This window comes from Peromyscus californicus, unplaced genomic scaffold, assembly GCF_007827085.1.
Source record: "Peromyscus californicus insignis strain IS unplaced genomic scaffold, ASM782708v3 Scaffold_15__1_contigs__length_86483966, whole genome shotgun sequence".
NCBI lineage: Eukaryota > Metazoa > Chordata > Mammalia > Rodentia > Cricetidae > Peromyscus > Peromyscus californicus.
The window spans coordinates 24,326,029-24,352,934 of NW_026294447.1; the positions used below are offsets into that span (position 1 = coordinate 24,326,029).

At 45.3% G+C, this 26,906-nt stretch overlaps 1 non-coding gene across 1 annotated transcript; it reads right to left on the reverse strand.

Moving 5' to 3' along the window:
- Positions 1-7,922: 7,922 nt before the first annotated feature.
- Positions 7,923-8,029, reverse strand: LOC128111307 (U6 spliceosomal RNA). The gene has a single exon (XR_008218570.1). It is a non-coding gene; the product is annotated as a U6 spliceosomal RNA (small nuclear RNA).
- Positions 8,030-26,906: the final 18,877 nt, after the last annotated feature.

Here is a 26,906-nt window from a genome sequence, read left to right on the forward strand (position 1 = left end):
CTCTGTGGTGAGATTATAAGCCTGAGCCACCACACCCGATTGTTTTGTTTTGAGACATGGTCTCATATCGTCCAGGACAGCCTCACTCACATTCACTACGTAGCTCAGGATAATTTTGGACTTCTGATTCTCCTTGTCTCTTACCTCCCACATGGGAAGGATTATAGATATGTATCCCTGTGCCCAGCCCAAGTCACTTCATGTGAGATAATCATAGACTCATGGAGAGTCATACAAAGATATCCTGTGTATTATTCAATACAAAGTATATCTTCTTTTTTGTGGTGCTAGGGACTGAACCCTGGGCCTTATGAATGCAACTCTACCACTGACCCACACCCCTAGTACTCTTGACTTTTTTTTTTTTTGATACAAGATCTTGCTAAGTTGCCCACATAGGCCTTCAACGTTTTTTCAATTGAAAAAAATTGTATACAATATATTCTGAAAGACATGAACTTTTGATTCTCCCGCCTAGGCCTCCCAGGTTGCTGGGATTGTAGGCCTGTGTTCCTATACCTGAGAAGAAAAAAGTTTATTTTCAAGATGTAAGCTCTGGGGCTGGAGAGAGAGCTCAGCAGTTAGGACTAGGGTTCAATTCCCAGCACTCACACGGCAGCTCGTGTGTAACTCATTACCGCCATCTGTAACTCCAGTCCCAGGGGATCTGACCCCTCTTCTGACCTGTGAAAGCATTGTACACATGGGGTACACACAGGCAAAAACACTCATTCACAGAAAAAAAATGAAAAAAATTAAAATCCTATTTAAAAAATTCCAGTATTAAAAAAAAAAAAAGCAAGCCAGTGGTGGCGCACACCTTTAATTCCAGCACTCAGGAGGCAGAGGCAGGTGGATCTCTGAGTTCAAGGCCAGCCTGGTCTGCAGAGCGAGTTCCAGGAGCCAGGGCAACACAGAAACCCTGTCTCGAAAGAAAGAAAGAAAGAAACAAACAAACAAGTATCTCAGGTACACTTATGACTAAAGAATGAATTTGGCACTAAAAATAATAATAATAATTTCTCTGCTTTCTACCAGAGATACAAATTGTAACTACCTGAAACGTTTGAGTCTAAAGCTTCGGTGGTGCTTGGCTTTGCCGAGGTAGCCGCTAGAGGGCAGGCTTGGCCTTAGACACTGTGGAAGACAGCCATGGATTCCTCCAGGCTTGAGAGGACAGCTTTAGTCCTCAGCAAGATACTTTGGCTTTACTATACGAGCTTGCCTACTGGACCTTAGAGTGGACTTGGGGTGTGTTAATTAACATTAAACAAATAATTTAAAAATAATTCCCAGAGAATGAGAAGGCAAGCCACAGACTGCAGGAAAATATTTGTAAAAGATGCATCTGGCCGGGTGTGCTGGCAACTGACCTGTAATTCCGACATTGAGGAGGCTCAGGTAGATCAAAGCCAATGTTGGCTATAAAGTGCCTCTGAGGTCAGCTGGGACTACGGAGAGAGATCCTATCTCAAAAGGGCTAGAGAGGCGGTGCAATCGTAAAGACCTGAGTTTGGATCCAGCGCCATATCAAAATCAGAGCACTCGGGAGGCAGAGGCAGGCAGATCTCTGAGTTCAAGGCCAGCCTGGTCTATAGAGCGAGTTCCAGGACAGCCAGAGCTAAACAGAGAAACCCTGTGTCGAAAAATCAAAAGCCAAAACAAAACAAAAAATCAGAGCATGCCCTCACTGTTGGGAGTGGAGACGGGGATTGGTGGGGCTTGCTGGTTGTCAGCCTAACTCCAGGTTCACTGAAAAACACTGTCTTAAAAAATAATGCACGTGCACTGTCACACACGTGTGTATACACTACACACACTTACACCTTACTCACACACATATACACACACACATATGTTCACATACATGCGCACACACACAAGAAAGATGTCTTGCCAGGTCCGGGGATACACCTCTGCAATCACTCCCCACCCTCGGGGGGTAGAGGCTGGAGTATTAGGAGTAGAGGTCATCGTGGGCTATATGAGACCGTCTGGACAACACTCCCTGCCAAATGTCCTTCACAGTTGAGGGGATAAATTGCAGTATACCGAGACAGTGGAATATTGATTCAGCACTAAAAAGAAATGAGATATGAAGCCATGAAAAGACATAGGGCACCTGAAATACCCATTAATAAAAGAAGTCAAAGCTGCATGCTCTGATTCCAACTATACTTTAGGAAAAAGGCAAAACTGTGGAGCTAATAGACAAGATGAGGGGTTGCCAGGGCTTAGGAAGGGGTGATGGTGGGTAGATAGAGCTCAGGGCAGATCTGTCTGTCTGTCTGTCTGTCTGTCTTTGAGATAAGGTCTCACTCTGTAGCCCAGGCCCTTCACCTGCGATTGTATTACTAAAGATGAACTCGAATGTGAGCTTGAGTGTTGAGTGACAAGGACACGGAACGAAACCCTGTTCCACTCTGGTGTGGGATGTTGCTGCATGGGGGTAGTGGTATATGAGGTATCTGTTCCCACAGCTCAGTATTGCCATCACCCTAAAAGTGCTATCTAGAAAGTCTACTTTTTAACACTGGGTGTGGTAGCACACTAATCCCAGCTCCAGGAGGCAGAGGCAGTAGGATCTCTGTGAGTTCAAGGCCAGTCTGGTCTACAATGCAGGTTCCTAGGACTTCTGAGACAGCCAGGGCTACACAGAAAGACTCTGTCTTTAAAAAAAAAAAAAAAAACACAAAAAAACAAGTGGGCCGGGCGGTGGTGGCGCCCACCTTTAATCCCAGCACTGGGGAGGCAGAGCCAGGCGGATCTCTGTGGGTTCAAGGCCAGCCTGGGCTACAGAGTGAGTTCCAGGAAAGGTGCTAAAGCTACACAGAGAAACCCTGTCTCAAAAAACAAAAACAAAAAACAAAACAACAACAAAAAACGTTTAGTTTTTTTTTTTAAAAACAGAGTTCTCCTGAGGAACGGAGCATCCTCGGTTATTTAGCAGCTTCTTTGAATCAGTTACTGAACTGTATAGGTTTTCAGGAGATAACATAAGCTTAATTACCAGGATTTCTGAATTCTCTTTTTTTTTTTTTTTGGAGCTGAGGATCGAACCCAGGGCCTTGCACTTGCTAGGCAAGCGCTCTACCACTGAGCTAAATCCCCAACCCGGACTTCTGAATTCTAAGCACTCATTTCTGAGCAGAAGGCCTGCTTACATCTATTTATTCCCCTGTGCCCTAGTGAAATGTGTACTACTGGGTAAGTTGTGTCCTGCCATGCTCCGAGCGTCGTGGTGGGAACATGTGCACACCTCTTTTCACTTTTTATACAGGGCAGCGTCGTGGTGGGAACATGTGCACACCTCTTTTCACTTTTTATACAGGGTATGTATGGGATTATCATTTTCCTGCAAACCCCCAGAAAGAGTCAGAACTTCCTCCCCGCCCCCCGTCCCCCCAAACCCCTCAGGGTTTCTCTGTGTAGCCCTGGCTGTCCTGAAACTTGCTCTGTAGACCAGGCTGACCTCGAACTCACAGAGATCTACCTGCCTCTGCCTCCTGAGTGCTGGAATTAAAGGCGTGCGCCACCACCGCCAGCCTTAGTTAGAACTTCTTTAGAAATAAATCCTCTGATACAGTGCGCATGGAGGAGGGCAGAAAGCTAGTAACTGCTGGAGTCCTTCCAGTGTGACTTGCTCGTGCTTTGCACACACAGTCTCGGTCCACAGCTCTGTCATGGTGCCTATTTCTGTCTGGGGAGACTAGGGTTGCCTGCCGAGGGAGAGCAGCTAGCTAGTGGCAACGGCCCAGAGAAACAATCTCAGGGATTATTGGCTCCCATGTCGTCTCCCGAGAGCCATCTGATCTATATTCAGACGGTCTGCCCAGGTGTTCCTTAGCACTCCACAGGGCTGCGTCCACAGTGGGGTTCACAGGTAGGGCCGCGTCCACAGTGGGGTTCACGGTTAGTGACTCATCTGTCTTCTGTTCGAAAGCTCCCAAAGTCGGGGTGGTGGTGTTTTTATTTGTGTGTAGGGGCAGGGTCACGGGAGAGGGAGGTTGAATGAGGGCAGTAATGGAAGATTGATTGGCTGTGTATACTTCTATAATTTAAAAATATTTTATGATTAGAATGCATCCATGTGTAACTTTTTTTCTAATAGTGAAGGGGAAAAGGAACTTTCTAGACAACTATTTAGAAATAATGTAGAGCTGTAATACAGTATATATTCTATTTTTAACCACACATGCACACATAATTATATGTATTTAAGAATTTATATTCATATATAATGTATGTATATATAAAGAGAGAAAGAACATACAGTTGGGTGAGTAGGGAGGTAGGGAGGATCTGAGGAACTGGGGGAGGGTAAATCATGATCAAATATATTGTATGAAAAGTTTTTTGTTTTTAAGAAAAAAAAAAGACAATGGTAGCAATAACAACTCCCAACCAGCTGCTCTGTCTTGTATAATTTGTTTTGAAAAGAGTTCATTATTAAATAAAATTTTAAGTAAAAAAGGCATCCATATATATATATATATTTATATGGACGCTTTTGAGAGGAAAAATGAGGCCCAGTGTGACAGTGTCTGGGTATCTGCTGTTCCTTGTCCCTTTTTCCTTCACACAGAAACACAAACAAAAGCTTCTCATGGTTGCCTCTGAGCAGCTGGTGACTAAGGGGTTGAGTAAGTCATCCCGAGTGGCTGGAGCTCCGTTCCCAGTCACTTGACACCATGTAGGGAATACTATGTTGGAAATGCGCAGCTGTTCAAATCTCCACCCCACCCCCACTGGAAACCGGGGCCTGGAGGGACAGGAGCAGGCGATTCTGCTTTAAATGAAATGTTTCCAGCTCTCCCATTAACCTGAGGGTGAGACACACTCCTCTCCCCCTTTTCCGTAGCGGTGGCAAGACTGTTCTCGTGATGAACTGAAGGCCAGGGCTTGGTTTCTTAGCCGTGGCGAATCTCACCCTGATGAGAGGAGCTCCCCACAGGGATGTGCAATGGGCAGCTCACACTTCTCATGCCCGTTCTGCTGTGGAGTTAAACTACAGCCAGTGAGGAGTGGAAGGGTCTAGTTTTCTGTTGTTTGTTTTGAGACAGGCTCTCGTGTAGCCCAGGCTGGACTTGAACTCACGACGTAACCAAAGATGACTTTAGACTCTGGACTTGTGCCACCACAGTGGGTTTCATTCACTATTTTTCAATCTGATTAAACTTGACAAGTTGAGTGGATTGGCTGTGCTCCTTTGTGACTGTCATATTCACTGGCTTACTGAATTTTTACTAGGTTTATTTGCTTATTTGTGTGCATGTATGTGGGCAGGCATGTGTCATGGCACGTGTGGAAGTCAGAGGTCAACTTGTGGGTGTGAGTTCTCTTTTATCTCATGGGTCCCAGGCCGTAAGGCTTGGGGGCAAGCACCTTCACCTGATGAGCCATCTTGCTGGCCCAACATTCCTATCTCATCTTCTTAGGACCCTTTGGTAACTATGCTTCTTGGGGGAGAATGGATTTTAATTCTTTGACTTGGACGGTCTCGTGTGTGTGTGTGTGTGTGTGTGTGTGTGTGTGTGTGTGTGCGCGCGCGCGTGTGCATATGGGACCACAGGTCAAAATAAAGTGTTTTCCTCAATAGCTCTCCACCTCATTAAAAAAAAAATGTGTATTTGTGGGCGCACATTTGTGTGCACATGTACCACAGTGCACGGGGTGAAGGGTCAGAGAACAACTTGTGAGAATCCATTCTTTTTCTCTCTTTCCACCATGTGGGTCCTGGGAATTGGACTCAGCTCCTGGGTCCTGTTGGCAGGACCATCTCACTGGCCCCTTAGTTTTTGAGTCAGAATCTCTCACTCATTCAGCTAGACTGGCTGGCCAGTAAGTTCCATCCTCCTGGTGTTCTGGAATTCGCATTAATATGCCATCCCAATGAGCAATCACTCCTCACACTTGGAAACTAATAGAGGGAAAGCTTTGTAGTATAGTGCACACCCTGCTTTGGCTACTGCTCGAAGAGGAGCCTGCCATGAATAGACTCTACTAACTTATGTACACTTTGGCTTTATGCATTCCGCAAACACTGTCGTCCTAAAATTTCTTTCAAATCCTGGCCCCAGGTCACACTTGAACAATTTAAACAGAGACAGGAAACTGCTGGTCTGGCTGCTTAGGCAGATGGGAGATTTACACAGCACAGGTATCACATATTGTTAGAATTATTTTAAGTACACAGTTGTTCTGTGTTGAATAGTTGTTACTCACCTGGCAGAATTACGCTTTTCTTTTTTTTTTTTCTTTTTTTTTTTTTGGTTTTTCGAAACAGGGTTTCTCTGTGTAGCTTTGTGCCTTTCCTGGGACTCACTTGGTAGCCCAGGCTGGCCTCGAACTCAAAGAGATCCGCCTGGCTCTGCCTCCCGAGTGCTGGGATTAAAGGCGTGTGCCACCACCGCCCGGCTCTTTTTTTTTTTCATTTTTAAAAATCATTTTATTTTTATATGTATGGGTGTTTTGCTCGCATGGATGTCTGTGCGCAAAGGCATGCCTTGTACCCATGGAGGTCAGAACAGGGAGTCTGATTCCCCTTGAACTGCAGTGACAGGAGGTTGTGAGCCACCGTAGGTGCTGGAAACTGAACCCAGGTCCTCTGGAAGAGCAGCCAGTGCTCTGAACTGCTGAGCCATCTTTCTAGCCCCCAAATTATGTCTTTCTTAAGGAAAAAAACTGGAGGGGAAGGCTTTATGGTAGGCCAAGACTCAATGGTTCTCTCTTTGCCCTGCTCCCTTAAATTGCTCATAGGTGTAAATTCTCTGATAGAAATACAGGTTGTTAAGGTAGGGCTGTCTCTTTTTTGTTATGGGAATGGGAATGGAGCCTAATGACAGTCAATTGGTGAGCAAACATTTGCATCCTAGTGTCCTAAACCTCCCTTGGCTCTAACAGGCCTGGGAGCATACTATTCACCTTTGGAGTATTTTGGAAACAGCACTCCCTTAGCTAAATTCTTCTTTGTGTGACTTAATGTCTCTTAAGCAAATCTGTTAGAAAATCCCTTTTGTTGTTGTTGTTTTGTTTTGTTGAGACAGGGGTTCTGTGTAACAGCCCTGCCTGTCCTGGAACTCACTCTGTAGACCAGGCTGGCCTCAGTTCACAGAGATCCAACTGCCTCTGCCTCCTGAGTGCTAGGATCAAAGGTGTGAGCCACCACCGTCCAGCTAAAAGTCTTTTAGGAGATGATAAAAACGGCTCAATTTAGCCAGACCGTGGTGACGCAGCACACCTTTAATCCCAGCACCCGGGAGGCAGAGCCAGGTGGATCTCTGAGTTCGAGGCCAACCTGGTCTACAGAGCGAGTCCCAGGACAGGTTCCAAAGCCATACAGAGAAACCCTGTCTCGGAACCCGCCCCCCCCCCCCAAAAAAAAGGCTCAACTTGGGGACTGGGGAGACGCCTTGGAGGTTAAGAGCACTGGCTATTCTAGAGGACCCGGGTTTGGTTCCTAGCACCACAGAGCAGCTCACAACTGTAGCTCCAGTTCTGGGAGATCCAATGTCCTCTTCTGGCCTCTGTGGACATTGCATGAACATGAAGCATACACACACACACACATGCACACAGGCAAAATACACACATAAAATAGTTATACTCACACTCATAAAATAAACCAATCTGAAAAGGAAAGAACACAAAAGCTGACACACTGAGTAAAGGTGCTTGCTGCTTGACGATACAAGCCCGGTGATGCAAGTTTGATCCCAAGAACCCATGGAAAGGGCAAATGAGAGAATCAATGCCAGAACTTCTCTGACCTTCACGTGAATGCCGAGGCACAGGCCCCCACCTATCTCACACACAGAAACAGCTTCTGTTTGTCCAGTGGGCTGTCCTGAGAGGTGGGCGGTGACACACTGCTTCTGTTGGTTGTTAGGCTCTGTTCTAGGCTTTCGAACACACCATCTAGAAAAACTAAGGACCACGTCCTGAATTCGCATGCCATTCTTCAACGGGGGCCGTGCTAATCTTCTCTGAACAGTTCTGTTTTCATTGTATGTGCTGCACTGGCGGTCACGTCTAATCCTGAGCCGTTCCCCACCCTAGATGGGACAGTCTGCCACCAATTTAGGGTGGTGAAGTAAGTTTTGGTTCTCAGAGCAAGTGAAGTCACAGCTGCCAGCTACTCCTCAGCGTCCACCCACTCACGTAAGGACCCACCCTTTCTGCTCCACGGCCTCCTGAAAGCATTACTTTTAGCATTCGCCAGACTTTTAACCAAGGTTCATTGAGCATGAGGGTTTTGTTAAAAGCCTTTCTACTCTAGTAACAGAATATCAGCTGGTAGATCTTGGGAGAGGGGCTAATAGGGACTTCGTTATGATTTTTTAAAAATTATTTATTTCTATTTCATGTGTGTGGATGTTTTGCCTGTATTATGTCTGTGTACCACATGAGTGCCTGGTGCCCTTGGAGGCCAGAAAAGGGCATCAGGCCCCCCGGAACTGGAGTTACAGATGGTTGTTAGCCATCATATGGTGCTAGAATTTGAACCCAAATCTGCTGCAAGTGCTCTTAACTGCTAAGCCATTTCTCCAGCCCCTTTCTGTTATTCTTTTGGGAGTGGGTTTGGGTCTAAAGCCAAATGCTGCTCAGGGAACAACTTTTTTGGAGTCACACAGAACCCTTTCTATGAGCCGACAGAAGCCCTACCTCCCTCTCTGGTAAGTCTGGATCGTCTCGGGGTAGGAGATGGGTAGACAGGAGCAAGGAAGAGTTCTGCAGAGGCCCCTTCTCAGAACTCAGGGTTCCCCTTTACTGATGGAGCTTTGTGACTGAGCCATTGCATGGAGCCATCATGAGTACCGGACTGGAGCTGGGTATTTGGCCCATGCCTGTAATCCCAACATTCAGGAGGCAGAGGCAGGTGGATCTCTGGAATTCAAGGTCATTCTGGTCTACAGAGCGAGTCTCAGGCCAGCCAGGGACAAAGTGAGACCCTGTCTTGAAAAAAAAAAAAAAAAGCCAGTGGTGGGGAAATTGGTGGTAGGAGTATGCTTACCTTTAATTTGGATTGATTAGGGCTTAGTACTAAAGATGATAGATGCTACACCTTGTCTGTATCTCCAGTAGGTAGATGATGGCATTAAGGCCAGTTTGTTCTGGAGTTCTTTCTGATGGTGACCTTCCTACTACTTGTCAGTGAAGCCCTATTTTAAAGGTGTCTGTCTGGCATCCTAGCTAACCGTTCAAAACAGGCTCTAAGGGAAGACTGTCAATATTTTTACTTGGCAAAGACGGCCACAGTCCCTTCTGTCTGCACATTGGCTGCTGAAGGCTCCTTGTGGAATGGCCTCATCTAGGCAAATGTGATTTTTTCCCCCTTCAGTTAGAATTCTTCCCAACTTACATAAAAATGACTTTTGGGCTGGGAAGACTGCTCAGTGGCTAAAAGCATGTACTGCTCTTCAAGAGGAGCTGAGTTCAGATCCCAGCACCCATGTTGGGTAGCCCACAAGCATCTATTCCTCTGGCCTCTGTGGGCACCAATGCACCCAAGTGACACATACGTGACATGCACAGACACATAAGTAAAATTCTTTTTAAAAATGGCTTTCTTCTATAGGGTGTTTCTGACCCTGGTTTACAAGACACATATTTGGAGTAAGGCGTTGGGAAAATGGCTTTAAAATTCTAGAAATAACTATCACAAATCTGATGTCTGAAAACAACAGGAAGCAGGCCTAGAATTAATCCAAATTCCAGACAGCATTCCCAATGGTTTCTTTTCTTTTTTCTTTTTTCTTTTTTTTTTTTTGGTTTTTCGAGACAGATTTTTTTCTGTGTTGTTTTGGTTCCTGTCCTGGATCTCACTCTATAGACCAGGCTGGCCTCGAACTCACAGATCTGCCTGGCTCTGCCTCCCAAGTACTGGGATTAAAGGCGTGCACCACCGCACCACCGCCGCCCAGCACCCAGTAGTTTCTAATAATCATGTGGAATTCACCAGAGTAAAAGCTTCATCTGATACAACGTGACCTATAACCTCACAATTGAAGATGGGTGTAAAAACATAATCCCAACAATGGGATCTGGAGGCAGGAGGATTAATATTTAAACAGTCTGGGTTCTACAGATAGACCCTTTTTTAAAAAGATTTTCTTTGTAAGGAGTAAGTAGGGGACTGGAGAAATGGCTCAGTGGTTTCCAGAACTAACATGGTGGTCCAGAGCCCTCTGTAAGTTCAGCTCCAAAGGCTGTGACACCCTTTTCTGACTCTTCAGATAGCAGGCATGTATGTGGTACACATACGTACATACACACAGGCAAAACACTCATATAATAAAATAAGACAAAATGTCAAAAACAAGCATTTGAATAAAGTCAGAGAAGACCAGGTGGCCTCTCCTCTCTTCACGTGTACTTCTGAACGGCCCTGAGGGGTTTGCAGCCAGGATGGCAGAGCTGATGCAGCGCTGACACCTCCCACCTGGGTAATGGCCACAGACAGATCTTCCTTCTCAGCAAGCTTCTGTAGGGAAATGAGGATGTTGCACATAACTGACCAAACCATCCATTCAAGCCACAGAATTTGCTCCTCCTCCTCCTTCTTCTGTTTTTCAAGGCTGCCTTCTCCTCTTCCTCCTCTTCTTCCTCTTCTTTTGTTTTTCAAGACAGGGTTTCTCTGTGTAGCCCTAGTTGTCCTGGATCTCACTCGGTAGAGCAGGCTGGCCTCGAACTCACAGAGCTCGGTCTGCCTCTGCCTCTCGGGTGTTGGAATTAAAGGTGTGCAATACCATGCCCTACTCCTCCTCTTCTGCAGACACCTCCTAAATGCTGGACTCCAGGCATACCTGGCTCCTTAGGCTGTTAAACAGCATCTGGCCAGCTGTGCACTATGGAAATGCCTGTAGTCCCAGTTCAGTGGAGGCTGAGGTAGGGGGATTGCTTGAGTCAGGAGTTCAAGACCAACTTGAGCAACACAGCAAAATTCTATTTCCAAACAAAACAGAGCCAGACATGATAGCTCTCACCTACAATCCTAGCACACGAGTGGCTGAGGCCAGAGGATTGGCTTGAGTTCAAGGTCAGCCTGGGCTACAAAGCAAGACCATGTCTCAACCAAGTAGTAAGTAAGCAAATAAATAAATAAATAAAGCCAATAGCACCCAAGAAAGTATCTAGCTAAGGTTGTGCCTTGGCTGCATAGATAGTGTATATTGCCACTGATAAAAATGTCCCACTGGGGTTGGGAATTTAGCTCAGTGGTAGAGTGCTTGCCTAGCAAGCGCAAGGCCCTGGGTTCGGTCCTCAGCTGGGGGTGGGGGTGTCCTACTGTCTTTGAGACTTTGAGACCCTGTCTCATAAGCAAAACAAAGAGCTCAGGATGCTTGTTTAGTATATGGTAAGGCCCTGGACTTTTTAATTTTTTTTTAGACAGGGTTTCTCTGTGTAGACCTAGAGATCCACCTGCCTCTGCCTCTTAAGTGCTGGGATTAAAGGTGTGTGCCACCACTGTCCAGCTAGGCCCTCGATTTTAAAAAGAGGTATATTCCCCTGACTAGAAGTAAAACAAATAGCCAGAGATTGAAATGGAATATTCTACTATAAGATCTAGAAACCCAGAACTGTTTAGCTTCTCTACAGTTTAAATGCAAGTTTATTAATTTGATAACCTTTCATTTGGATAATCTTATGTGCCAGGAACTATTTCATATGCTAAAAATCCAATCTTAGAGGTACTAAAAAAGAATCTGAAGCATGAAAAATATTAAGAGGGAAATAAAAAAGAAAAATACTAGGAGATATTCAGAGGAGTAAGCTACAAGGAACAGTAACTAGAGTCTTCTCTCCAGCCTCCAGGCCCCTAGACTACTTACCCTTTCTTCCTTACGGAATGAAGCAGTGGATCTGTGTGGTTAACCAGTGGATCTATGTGGTTAGCCAGGGAATCTGTGTGATTGGCCAGTGGATCTGTGTGGTTAACCAGTGGATCTCTGTGGTTAGCCAGTGGATCTATGTGGTTAGCCAGGGAATCTGTGTGATTGGCCAGTGGATCTGTGTGGCTAACCAGTGGATCTGTGTGGCTAACCAGTTGTTTCCCAGCTCTCAGGGTGGGTGGCACATGGCTAAATCTAGGAACTAATCTTGTGGCGTAGTACCCTGTGGTCAGTTTGTTTATTCTGAGTCAGAGTCTTGGGTAGCCCAAGTTAGTCTTGAATTAGCTGGTGAAGATGACCTTGAACTTCTGACATTACGGCAGCTACCTCCCAAGTGCTGGGATATAGGTATGCTTCACCATAGCCAGTTCATAGAGTACTAGGGATTGAATCTTGAACGCTAGGCAAGCACTCTACCAGCTGAGCTATATTCTCAGCCCTTATTTTAATTACTTTGTGTCTCATCATGTAGTTGAGGCTAGCCTCCCTCTTGCTATGTAGCAGAGGATGAACCTGAGCGCTGACTTCCCTTGTTTCCACTTCTCAAGTGCTGGAATTACAGGCCAGGGCCACCAAGCCCTTCCTGTTGTCAGCTTATGACAGGCTGGAGAATAAAGACACTGCTTCACGAATGTTTGGAAGGTGCTGTACTCTGTGTGTGGTACTGAGTTAGTCCCAAGGCCTTGCAACTACTAGACAATCACTACCACTGAGCTCCATCCCCAGCCCTCTATTTCTCATTCAGCCTTTAAGCCATTTGAAGCTGGCATCTACTCCCTTTACTCTGCTGAAATGCCACAAGAAAGCCTACTGATCTGAGGGCCAAATTTAGATTCTACTCTGTCCTCACGGGTGACACGTTTGCACTGTCCGTTCTCTTTGGTTGGTAGAACCACCGTACGTGTTCTCTTTGGAGACTTCTCTTCTACCACTCACGGCGCATCTGCTCCTCGATGCCCTCACACAGGTTTCTTGGTAGGCATTTAGCTAATGTCCCTTGACTTCAGCTATATGCTGTTACTTCCCAAATACTCTTCTCAGGGTTATAAATGTGCCTAGAACATTTGCAAAAGAAACCAGTTTACGGTAATGAGAGCAAGGAAGGGGGTAAGTTGTTTTCAAAGCTTGGCAGGGCGGGTCACATCTGTAATCCCAGGACTTGAGAGGTTGAGGGTTGCTTGAGCTCCAGGCCAGTCTAGCTTGCACTGTGAGACCCTGTCTCAAAAAGGGTTATTTTAAAAATTATGTATTCATCCCCAAAATGTGTGTGTGTATGTGTGTGTGTGTGTGTGTGTGTGTGTGTGTACTCATTATGTAAACCAGACTGGCCTTGACCTTATGGCAGCTCTCCTGCCTCATCTTCTGAGATTAAAGGCTTATGTCATCATGGTTATCCAGAAACATCTTTTTAAATATTTTTATTTTCTGTGTACAAGTGTTTTGCCCACATTATATGTCTGTGTGCCACATGCATTTATTGCCTGGGGATCCAGAGGAGAGCACTGAATTCCTTGGGGCTGTAGTTACGGATGGCTTTGTGCCTCCATGTGGGTGCTAGAAACTGAACCAAGTCTGTACGAGCAGCCAGGGCTCCTCACTGCTGAGCTGTCTCTCCAACCCCCAGAAACTGGTTTTATATAAATGAAAGTTTACAAATAAATGTCGATATAAGGAACACAATAAAAGCATGAGACAGCACCCAATCTGTGCATCCAGTTGTTTCCAGCCTGGGATTTCTTAGGCAACAGAAACGACAAGGGTCTCTCTGTGTAGCCCTGGCTGTCCTGGAACTCACTCTGTAGACCAGGCTGCCCTTGAACTCAGAGATCTGCCTGCTTTCTGTCTCCAGAGTGCCAGGATGAAAGGTGTGCGCCACCACTGCCTGGCATGCTACAAGGATTTCTTGACTTCTGTTCTTTATTGTTGAAAAGTTTTTATTACCTTTATTTATTTGTGTGTGTTTGTGTGTGTGTATATGTGTGTGTGGTGGTGGGGTTGGTACTCATTCTTTCCTTCCCTGATGTGGATCTTTCCTTCTTTCTTCTTTAGACAGTTTCTCTGTATATTCTTGGCTGTCCTGGAACTCTTTCTGTAGACCAGGACCTCAAAATCACAGAGATCTGCCTGCCTCTGCCTCCTGTAATGCCAGGATTAAAGGTGTGCGCCACCACTGCCCGGCTGGCCCTTTTATTCTTTTGCTTTGTTTGTTTTTTTTTCCAAGACAGGGATCCTCTGTGTTACAGCTCTGGCTGACCTAGAACCCCACTCTGTTGACCAGGCTGGCCTCGTACTCACAGAGATCGCCTGCTTCTGCCTCCTGAGTGCTGGGATTAAAGGCATGAACCACCACTCCTGGCTGGCCCTTTTATTCTTGATCCGGATGAGCTATATCCAGATGAGTGTAGAGCAAGCCTATATCAGAACTTCACTGTACATATTGTGCATGTGGAGGGATCATTCAGGTTTATATGTGTTCTATCTAAGCACAGTTTAAAAGTCACTTCTGGCTGGGCAGTGGTGGCGTATGCCTTTAATCCCATCACTCAGGAGGCAGAGCCAAGCGGATCTCTGGGAGTTCGGGGCCAGCCTGGTCTACAGAGCAAGATCCAGGACAGGCACCAAAACTACACAGAGAAACCCTGTCTTGAAAAAACAAACAAAAACAAAAAACAACAAAAAATTTCACTTCTGGCAATGTTTTTGCTGGATCTTTCTCTTTTCTTCCCATGAGCTCTTCAGTTGCTTATCACTGTATGCTTATTAGTTCACAGGTCTAGTTTGTCTCCAGCTGGATTATCAAAGTGCCCTTGAAGTTACTTGGGATAGCCTGAATAGTGTTCTACAAATAGACACTCAATAAATGCTTCCTGATGGCCGGAAGGCCTTTCAGAAAGCTGAATCTACTTGCCAATAAAAGACAAAGTAAGAATGTTTATTATGAGGGAAAACAAGGCACCTTTGACTCTAGATACTGTTGGTGAAAGGAACTAAGAGATTATGCTTAAATAGCTTCCATTTACTAACAGGAGTTTTGTTTGTTTATTTACTTAAGACAGGGTCTCACTATATCCCTGGCTGTCCTGGAACTCACTATGTAGACCAGGCTGGCCTGGAATTCAGAGATCCATCTGGCTTTGCATTCCCAGTGCTGGGACCAAATGTGTGCATCATCAGGCCTGGTCTAATGGGGGTTTAAATGTTTCTTTAATCAAAAGTGGTTGTTCAGATAACCTGAAAATTCTAGGTTTATTTATCACTAGCGAAGAGTGAGGCAAGCTTTCTCTAATGAGCACATTCTATGAACAGATGATAAGGAACATTGAAAAATTAAGGTATAAAATTTATCAGTTTTTAGAATTATTTCATGTTTATGTACATGTGTGTCTGTCCTTGCAGAGGACCTGAGTTTGGTTCCTAGATGCTACATCAGACAGCTTACACCAGCCTGTAACTCCAGCTCCAGGGGATCTGATGATCCCTTCGTCTGACTGCTGTGGGCACCCACATATGGGGCATACATGAGCACACAAATACACACTATAAAAATTTTAAGAAACTTGGGTTGGGGATTTAGCTCAGTGGTAGCAAGCGCTAGGCCCTGAGTTCGGTCCTCAGCTCCGGAAAGGGAAAAAAATTTTAAGAAACTTAAACACACCATGGATATATTTTAAAAATATTCAAATACCAGACCAATAATCTTTTTTTCTTCTTCTTTTGGTGACAGGCTCTCATTATATAGCCCTGCCTGATCTGGAAATGGTTATGTAGATCATCAGGCTTATCTTGAACTCAAAGAGATGCTCCTGCTTCTGTCTCCCTTGCTGGGATTAAAGGAGTGCACCACCATGCCTAATCAACAGTTGTTGTTTTTATTTAAATAAGATTTACTTTAGGGGCTGGAGAGATAGCCCAGTGGTTAAGAGCCCGGCTACTCTTCTGGAGGACCCGAGTTTAACTCCCAGCACCCACACGGTAGCTCGCAATGGTCTGTAACTCTAATGCCACGGATTTGACATCCTCTCTGGCCGCCACAGGCTTTGCGTGAGTGTGGTACATAGACATACATACAGGCAAAACACTCATACACATCAAATAATAAAATGTAAAACTTATTTACTCTTACTATTTTTATAAATTATGTGTGTGTGTTTGTGTGTATGTGAGTGAGTACAGGGGCATGAAGAGCCGTTTGGTTCCCTTGGAGCAGGAGGTGTAAGTGGTTGTGAGCTGCCTGATGTGGGTGCTGGGGACTGAGAGTAGTACATGCTCTTAAGCATTTAGCCATCTCCCCAGTCCCCAGATAAATCGTTAGTTTGAAAGTCTCGGTCTGGTCAGGCACGGCAGTGCATGCTTGTGATTCCAGTAGTGAAGAGGGGAAGTGGAGCAGGAGGATCTTAGGTTCATGCCAATGTGGGCTACACAGCAAGGCAGTGTTGGGGGGTGGGGGGTGGGGAGAAAAGACCATACATGGCCCCAAATGTTAGGGGCCAACAAAATGGTTTAGGGGGTAAAGGCACCTGCTGTCAAGCTTGACCACCCAAGTTCAATGTCCAGTATCTCATGGTGGAAGAAGACACCTGAATCCTACAAGTTGTCCTTCAAATGCATGCTAGGGCATGAGTTCACCACGGCACTCCAGTAAATAAATAGAATTTTGGAGCCGAGAAGATGGCCACAGTGCGTTCTGTGAAAGCATGGAAACTTGAGCTCCGATCCCCAGCACCTACATAAAAGCTTGGCACAGAGGCACACATCTGGAGTCTCAGAGCTCCTGGTGGTGGTGGACACAGGCATTCTACCGGCTTGATGACTAGCTGGAGTGGTGAGCTCCAGGTTCAGTGAGAGACCCTGCCTCAAAACACAAGGCAGAGGAGGGGCTGAAGAGATGGCCCAGGGGTTCAGAGCACTGGCTACTCTTACGGGAGACTTGGGTTTGATTTCCAACACCCATGTGGTGGCTAACAAGTGTCTGTAACTCCAGTTCCAGGGGATCCCTCTTCAGACCTCTGCAGGCAACAAACATATGTGGCATACATGCATGCAAAATACCCATAATCATACATTTTTAAATGAATTAAATAAACAACAAAAAAAATAAGGCAGAGAGCTGGATGTGGTAGCACACATATTTAATCCTAGCACCCTGGAGGTAGAGGCAGCCAGATCTCTGAGTTTGAGGCCAGCCTGGTCCACATAAGAAATTCTAGGCCAGCCAGGGCTACAATAGTCTTAAAACAACAACAACAATAATCATAAATAAGGAGGAGAGGGATAGAAGACGACCCTGGACATTGACCCCTGACCTCCACATGCACACCCACAGGCAAGTGCACCTGCACAAAAGAGTTGTGCAAAACCCATCCGCACACTGTAAGTAAATGTGGGAAATGAAATCCTGAGTGACTGTGTATTGTTGACACGAGTCTCATCTCAGACCAACGGAAATGGTAAATCTGCTGCCAGGTCAGGCTCAGGGCCACGGCAAAGCCCCCGTCAGAGAAAGGGTGTTGTGTGTACAGATGTGTCAACTGCAGCCTCCTCCTGGATGACTTCATCCTGAGACTGCTCCCTATGGACATCACCTACTAAAACTGGCTGAACGCGCCTCCTTGTTCAACTGTACACAATCAGCCCACCTCCTTGCTCAGCTGTATGTAATGAACCCCCGCCTCGATTCAGCGGTGTAAAATAATGTGCCGAGTTTCCAGGCTGCTGCCGTCAGTGCGGCTCCGTCGAGTGCGTGGCCAACCTGAGCCCAGATCTTCTGTGTGTTTGTCATTTCTGCATCCCCACTCACCCCAGTAAGTCAGTCCCTGAGTGGCACAGAGTACAGCACCCTTTCATTTAATTAGAGAAGTGTCTTCTCTCCTACCTTCCACCTCTCAAAGTCACTCGCCCTAGATATACTTCTGTTGACTTGATCCAGGCCCCAGGTATTTTCTCCCTTCTTTGTCTTTCTTTTTGTTTGTTTGTTTGTTTTTTTCGAGACAGGGTTTCTCTGTGTAGCTTTGCGCCTTTCCTGGAACTCACTCTGTAGCCCAGGCTGGCCTCGAACTCACAGAGATCCGCCTGGCTCTGCCTCCCGAGTGCTGGGATTAAAGGCGTGCGCCACCACCGCCCAGCATTTTTTTTTGAGAATAGATATTTTTCACATAATATATTCTGACTGTTTCCCCTCCCCACCTCCTCACTCACCCAAATCCACATTCTTTTTGTTCTCTCATTAGAAAACAACAGGCACCTAAAAAAGAAAAGCAACACTAAAATAAAAAGAAAGAAACTTAAATAAGACAAAACAAACAAACAGGAAAACAAAAAGCCAATGAAAAAACACAAAAACCATATAGATGCAGAGACACCCACATGGGCAAATACAGAAATCCCACACAACACAAAATCGGAAACCACAGTATATCAAAAGACCTGTAGGGTAAGAAAACAGAAAATGCTCGGCAAAGTATTGTAAGAGAAAACCAACCGCAGCAACAACAAAAACCCTCCAAAAATACCAATGAGTTCCTTTAGTGCTGGTCTATGGTGCAGTAGCTGGGTGTGGGACCTGGCCTTAGGAATAGCTTGTATACCCGATGAGACGCCATTGGAGAAAACTTATTTTTCATTTGCAAGTGGTTGTTGATGGGAGATAGCTTCTGGGTTAGGGATGTGGGCTTGGGTCCACTTCCCCCCTCAGCACAGGGCCCTCATTAGACTCAGACTCGTGTGGGCCCTGTGCATGCTTCCAGTCTCTTTGAATTCCTGTGTGCAATGGTCTTGCTGTGTTTGGAAGGCCTGTTTCCTTAGTGTTCTCGATCCTCTCTGTTTTCGTCCTTCCATACATTCTCATTACAGTGTCAGTCACATATGCACTTCAGAAAGCCACCACTCTCCTTCAGCCACTCCCGGTTTCACATTTGACCTTGTGACATGGTAGCCTCAAGGACCTGGCTCACACCACCTCTCCCACACTTATCCCAGGGCTTCACACTAACTCCATGGGCTGTGCTGCTCAGCAGGAGCTGTGGCCAGCTTTTCCTTCTCTGAAATAGTATCATCCTTTACAGCTCAGCCGGAACACTACTTCTGTAAGGCCTGCTCCGAGCTCATCCTAATTCCAAAATTACACACAGCCTCTTCTAAATCTTGTTGCAGTCTATCATTGTACTAGCATAGCATATCAAGAAAAGGCATGCACATAAACAATTAACCATTTTTTGAGAATAAAAAAAGGCATGCATGTTTGCTGAATGTACTGAGTAGTTGGGAAGCAGAGATGTGATGTTTCCAGTGTGATTCACGGCTGAGGGTGATCGAGTTTCTCCACAGTAGACATAAATCTTACATTGCTGTAATCCTGGGGATTACCAAACCCTCTTGGAATAGCTCACAAAAAACAAGCACTCTCTTGTGCTAAATGAAAACTCAGGAGTTACTATTAGGCCTGCAGGATTTGAGCTACAATAATAAAAATTAGTTTTGCTTAATGCAAAACACAGGCATGCTGTTTCATCTTCAATTTTTCAGCAAAGACAAAAATAGAGGTGGTTTAATTCCAGGAGGAATTAGTATCTATTAAATTTTATCATAAAAATAATAGGAAAGTAGAGTTTCAATACATTCGAAATTATTTTGTAAAACAAATCATGGTGCGTATTATCAATACTCAATGCAACAAAAGTAGGAAGCATGAAAATACAGGGAAAATTTGTGGTTTCAAATAGTTATGGTAATATTTGTAGTGGTGACAAGCATGTAATGCCAGTACTAGGAAGCTGGAGGTAAGAGGATCAGGAGTTCAAGACCATCCTTGGCTATACATCAAATTCTGTGGCAGCCTGAACTATATGAGATCTTGTGTAGCATGAATCTTAAAAGTTCTTATTAATAAAATCAAACCTGAGGCCAGTTATTGGGGTGAACACTGGAAGATCAGAGAGACAGAACAAGCCACAGTTAACCTCACCTGGCCAACTTCTCAGCTATGTCATGTTTCATCAGACTGGAAGCCTCTGTGTCCTCATATCTGAATGGCTCTCAGCTGAACTGTGCTGCTCAAAACCTAAAAGCTTAACCAGCCAAATGCTTAACCAACCAAATGCTTCTAGTTTCTGGTCCTCACGCCTTATATACCTTTCTGGTTTCTACCACCACTCCCTGGGATTAAAGACTCGCTTTCTGGGATTAAAGGCGTGAGTCACCATGCTTGGCTGTATCCTTGAACACATGGATTTCTGCCTCTGGAATGCTAGGATTAAAGGCGTGTGCTACCACTGCCTATCCTAAGTATCTAGTGGCTTTTCTGTTCTCTGACCCCAGATAAGTTTATTAGGGTACACAGTATTTTGGGGAACACAATACCACCACCACAATCTTGTTTCAAGAAACCAAAATCAACCACACACACACACACCCCATAAAATACACAGCCCGACTGGGTATGGTGGTACACAGCTTTAATCCCAGCACTCAGGAGGCAAAGGCAGGTGGATCTCTGTGACTGTGAGGCCAGCCTGGGCTACAAAGAATCCAGGACAGCCAGAGCTACATAGTAATACCTTGTTCTCAAAAACAAAGAAGATTTATCTTTTGTGTGTTGTGTAATGACATGCGCATGCAAGCGCCCTGAGAAACCAGAAGAGGGCATTGGTCTCTTGCAGCTGGAGTTACAGGTGGCTGTGAGCTGCTCACTGTAGGTGCCGGGAATCGAACTCTGCTCCTTGCACGCGCAGTCACTTGTGCTGAGCCATCGTCTCTCTAGCTTTCTCTCTCTCTTTAAAAACACTGTGTTTTGGGCTGGAGAGATGGCTCAGAGGTTAAGAACACTGGCTGTTCTTCCAGAGGTCCTGAGTTCAATTCCCAGCACCCACATAGTGGCTCACAACCATCTGTAATGAGATCTAGTACCCTCTTCTGGCCTGCAGGGATATGTGCAAACAGAACACTGTATACATAATAAATAAATCGTTTTAAAAAACAAAACACTGTGTTTCTAGTAGCACAGACACTGAGCACAACAATTAATAAATGGGACCTCTTGAAACTGAGAAGCTTTTGTAGGGCAAAAGACACGGTCAATAAGACAAAAAGACAGCCTACAGAATGGGAAAAGACGTTCACCAACCCCACATCTGACAGAGGACTGATCTCCAAAGTATATAAAGAACTCAAGAAACTAGACATCAAAATACTGAACAATTCAATCAAAAAATGGGCTAAAGGGCTAAACAGAATTCTCAAAAGAAGAATCTCAAATGGCTGAAAGACATTTAAGGAATTGCTCAACATCCTTAATCATCAGAGAAATGCAAATCAAAACGACTCTGAGATACCACCTTACACCTGTCAGAATGGCCATGATCAAAAACACTAATGACAGTCAATGTTGGAGAGGATGTGGAGCAAAGGGAACACTCCTCCACTGTTGGTGGGAGTGCAAACTTCCACAACCACTGTGGAAATCAGTATGGTGGTTTCTCAGAAAATCAACCTACCTCCAGACCCAGCCATACCACTCTTGGGCATATACCCAAGGAATGCTCAATCATACCACAAAGATACATGCTCAACTATGTTCATAGCAGCACTATTTGTAATAGCCAGAACCTGGAAACAACCTAGATGACCATCAACTGAAGAACTGATTAAGAAAATATGGTTCATATACACAATGGAGTACTATTCAGCAGAGAAAAACAATGGCAGCATGAAATTTGCAGGCAAATGGATGGAACTAGAAAATATCATCCTGAGTGAGGTAACCCAAACCCAGAAGGACAAACATGGTATGTACTCACTCATAAGTGGATACTAGATATAAAGCAAAGGACAATCAGACTGCAACCCACAGAACCAGGGAGGCTATATAGCAGGGGAACCCTAGGATGACTGTGGCTTATAATAAGTTTTGGTTTTACTCAATCACTGGGCAAGCCTCAGTGAAACATTTCACTATTAGGATAAGAATTTATACTGTATCAAGCTGATAATAAGAAAACAAAACAAAACAAAAAACCAAAGAAACGGAAAAAAAAAACCCACTGTGTTTGTGTGTGTATGGATGTGGGGGCATAAGCACTGTGGCATGGCATATGCTTGGGATCAGAGGACAACCTGTCAGAGTTGTTTCTTCCCTTCACCAAAACAAAAAACAAAAACAAAAACAAAATCTCAATCCCAAAGAGGATTACCCAGGAAAATCCCAATGTAGTATCCTACATTAGCCCAAACTTGGGAACTTCCCTGTAAAGATGGCATTAGAGTTTTTAAAATATAAGACTCATTTTCTAGTATCCTAGTGATTACTTCATACATTACAAATATCTAAATGTATTCTATACATTCCCTCATTGTCAACAGAAGCAAATAAATCTGAGCAACAAATCTGAATAAGACATTTAGCTAAGAGTAGGACAATTTCATGGTGGCAGTGACATTGAATGACATCTAATTTTGAAACTTTTTTCTATAACTAGGACCCAGGACACTTATTTAAATTAATGATATGGTCCTCATCCTCCCCTTCCCTCCCCGTTCTCATCTTTTCAGACTAAGGTTTGAGGGTATCTGCCAGGCTCTACCACACTCAGTTCACCTCCTAGGATTTTTTAAACCAGCTACATCAGGGGTCAAAACCAGTGTTCACACAAGCATGATGGTTCAAAGAAACCTGGTGACTTGAACTAAATCCCTGGAAGCCACAAAAAGCCAGACGTGACTAGAATCCGCAATGCTAGCACTCTTACAGTGATTGGGAGAGGGAGACAGGAGACCCACGTGGAAGCTGGAGGGCCAGTCAGCCTGGAGTAAGCAGGAGGCAGAAAGGGACCCGTTCTCAACCAGGGGAAGACAACACTGGCTCCCAAGGCCATTCTCTGATCAAAGCTTCCCCTCCACAACACATTATACTCTCACACACAATAAGACAAAATAAATTATCACTTTAAAAATTGCCAGTTATAGGCCGGGAGGTGGTGGCGCATGCCTTTAATCCCAGAACTCAGGAGGCAGAGGCAGGCAGATCTCTGAGTTGGAGGCCAGCCTGGTCTACACAGTGAGTTCCAGGACAGCCAGATCTACACAGAAAAACCCTGTCTCAAAAAACAACAACAAAATAAAAAATTACCAGTTGTGAGGCAGAGAAGGCAGAGGCAGGAGAATCATAAATTCAAGGGCCGCCTAGGCCACACCTCTGGGGCTGGCAGGATGATATAGCAGAAAGGTACCTGCCTCCAAGCCTGATGAGCCATGTTCCTTCCGGGGACCCACTAGGTAGAAATAGAGCACCAAATCCTGCAAGTTGTCCTGGAGCCTCTACATACACGCCATGTCACATGGATGTTCCTTCCAAATAAATTAATATATTTTTAAAATATTTAAAACAGCACACCAGGTCCCTGTGCATGCTTATCACACTCTACCACAGAGCTACAACCCCAACCTCAGGCGTGTACTTGTTTAAAGACACGATCTTGATATGAGGCCCATGCAGGCCTTGGCCTATCAATCTTCCTGCCACGGTCTCTAAAGTGCTAGGGTTACAAGTATGTGCACTACGACTCCCAGCTTAACTAATTCAAAAAAATTTGTGTGTGTGTGTGTGTGTGTGTGTGTGTGTGTGTGTGTGTATGTGCACAGGAGCAGTCGTCCACGACGGTCAGAAGGCCCGCAGTTGGAGGGACAGATGCTTCTCAGCTGTCTGGAACAGGTGCTCAGAACCAACCGCAGGTCCTCTGCAAGAGCAGCTTACACTCTTCACTGCTGAGCCACCTCGCCGGCCCCAGGTATGGCTCTTTTTAAAAGGCAGGGCTTTGCTATATAGCCTGGGCTAGCCTGAAACTAAATGATCCAGTCTGGCCTTGACCTTGTTCTGTGTCCCAAGTACTAGGATTATAGGCATACCTTACCACGCTCAGCCTGAACATTATTTTTTAATTATTTACGAGAATCAGTCTTATAACTGGAATATCTATTCCATTCACAGTTAATGAAATTAACTTGGTTGTGTTTAGATTGTCAGGGTTCAATAATTCTCAGAATTCTGTTTTCATTTTTTTCCCTTTGCTCTGTTCCAGTCCTAACTGCCTGGAACTTGTAATGGAGACCAGGCTAGCCTTGAACGCCCCTCAATCCTTACTTTTGCCATCTGAGGAGTTATGCCACCTCATCTAGCTTCAGAATTCAAATCTAATTTTTTTGTCAATTTCACTATGCCAATTTAATCTTTTTCTGCTTATAAAAAATGAAAATTTGCGGGGTTGGGGATTTAGCTCAGTGTAGAGCGCTTGCCTAGCAAGCACAAGGTCCTGGGTTCGGTCCTCAGCTCCGGAAAAAAAAAAAAATTTGTTTCTCACTGTTTTAGAGGTTGGTAATCCACAAGCCAGAGAGTAGCTGAGTGTCTGCCAGCCTGCTTTCTGGTTTATCGATGGTGTCTTCTGTGTCCTCATGTGGTAGGACCTACATTTTATTCAGTAGTCACTTCACTTTACAGTCTATGCTACAACAGTTCTCTGGGAATCTAGGAATCGGGAGCTCGCACCCCTCCATGTGTACCTTGTCCTCTCTGCAGTAGCTACTAGTGTCTTCTACGTACAAATGCTCTAATCCTCAGACTTCTATTAAAAAAGGAAGACTACCTTGGTATACCCTAATGAAGGATTTGGGGTCTGTGCACCTGTGCCTCAGTGCTAGCTAGAGTCTTTGCTTACCATGGGTCAAGCTCTAGGCTCCTTCCCCAACACTGTAGTAAAAAAGAGCAAAAAATGGGCCGGGCGGTGGTGGCGCACGCTTTTAATACCAGCACTCGGGAGGCAGAGCCAGGCGGATCTCTGTGAGTTCGAGGCCAGCCTGGTCTACAGAGCGAGATCCAGGAAAGGCACAAAGCTACACAAAGAAACCCTGTCTTGAAAAAAACAAAAAACAAAAAAAAGAAAAAACTAAAACAGGTTTCTTTGGCAAGTAGATAAACACAAAATAAAAAGATGAAATGAGGCTCTACTAAGTCAACTTCATAATAAAGATAATCCTAAAGTAGCAAATATTCAATTAGTGCATGCTACTGAAAATGTAACAGTGTCAAAGTTGAAAATCAACATTTTTTTTTTTTTTTTTTTGGTTTTTCGAGACAGGGTTTCTCTTTGTAGCTTTGCGCCTTTCCTGGAACTCACTTGGTAGCCCAGGCTGGCCTCGAACTCACAGAGATCCACCTGGCTCTGCCTCCCGAGTGCTGGGATTAAAGGCGTGCGCCACCACCGCCTGGCTGAAAATCAACATTTTTACTTTTTCCCCCAACATATTGTTTTGATCATTTGGGAATTTCCCATCATGCACCCTGATCACAATCACTTCCCAGTCCTCTCATGTCTGATTCCCAATCCTTGTGACCTCCCATCCTTCCCTAAAAAAAGAAGAAAGAAAAAGAAAGTCCATTTTGTGTTGTCCATACACTCACCGGAGCATGGTCAAACTCCCAGTGGCCAGGCCCTGAAGAAAACAGTCCTTCTCCACCTGCACCCCCGCCAGAAGCCATCAATTGCGGAGAGCTACACTTCAGCATCCATCCTCGCCACAATTTTTAACAGTTCTCCTTGAGGACTTCCTTTTCAAGCTGTTACTCTTTTGGGGAGGGGTTGGGGTGGAGGTAAGGATTATCACAGAAGCCTCTATGTTCCTCTTTCTCAACTCTGCATCTGCAGTCATCCATACCTCTGCCAGGGTAGCTTCCTCCAGCAGCAGCGTGTGCCAAGGACCTCCATTTGGTGTCTGGTGGCAGGACTGCCTGCAGACAACAACACAGCCCTCTGCCAAACCTGGTCCTCCCAGCTGCCACGGACCAGCATGACCTCTGGGAGAAGTACAGACCAATGGGGTTTTCGAGGAGGTCCAGTCCAGCAAATGGACCATCCTTCACCTCGAGCATCCTGTCATTGCTCAGAGCCCGGGAGGTTGTTCAGCTGGGCAGCTTGTTCAGGGGCTGGGGCTGCACAAGCTCCGGGCTGCTGCACCTGGCCCTGCCGACCCTGTTGGGTCTCGACTTCTCTCTCACCTGCCACAGCTGTCGCAGCTCTAGTTCCTCCTCTCTCCACCACACACACACTGCTCTACTGCTCATCTTTCCCACCTCTCATGCTATATTTGTTGGTCGTAGTGGCTCTGGAAGATGTGGTGTCACACAGTGTACTTTTTTGCCCAAATAGCTTTACAAGCAGGTGTTCACAGCATTGAGTCCCTGGTCTGGTTCAAGGTTGCTGGTTTCTTTTGGGGTAGGATTTTGTTATTTTCTTTTGGGGGGTTGTTTAAGACAGGGTTTCTCTATGTAGATTCAGCTGTCCTGTAACTCACTCTGTAGACCAGGCTGGCCTCGAACTCACTGAGATCCATCTGCCTCTGCCTCCTGAGTACTGGGATTAAAGGCTGGTTGCTGGTTTCTGACATACCATCAATACTGGACCATCACTGAGATTCCTCTCAGGTGTCCTGCTGTTGCCCAGAGTCATGGTGATCCTGTGGCTATGGTTCTGCCGGACTGGCCCCTTCACGTGCTCTAGAAGCTCATAGATGGAGCGGATGTTGGGATGGACTGACTCAAAGAACTGGATCTGGACCTGTCCTCCTGCTACAGCTGATAACCATATCATAATGAAAACTATGTTCAGTCCAACTTCAAAGGTCCCCATAGTCTGTCACACTCTCAACCATGTTTAAAAGTCCAGAGTTAAAAGTCTCTTCTGAGATTCATGAAATCACTCAACTGTAATCCCCTGTAAAATCAACATACAATGGCACAGGACATACATTACCATTCCAAAAGGGAGCATAGTGAGGAAATACTGGACCAAAGCAGAACTGGAAACCAGCTGGGCGGACTCTGCATCTCCGTGTCTGTTGTCAAAGCGCTCTACAGATCTCCAACTCCTTTCCGCTTTGTTGATTGCAACACACCTCTCTCTTGAGCTGGTTCCACTCCCTGTTAACAGCTCTCCTAGGCTCTGGCATCTCCAACATCTTGGGTGTCTCCAAGGC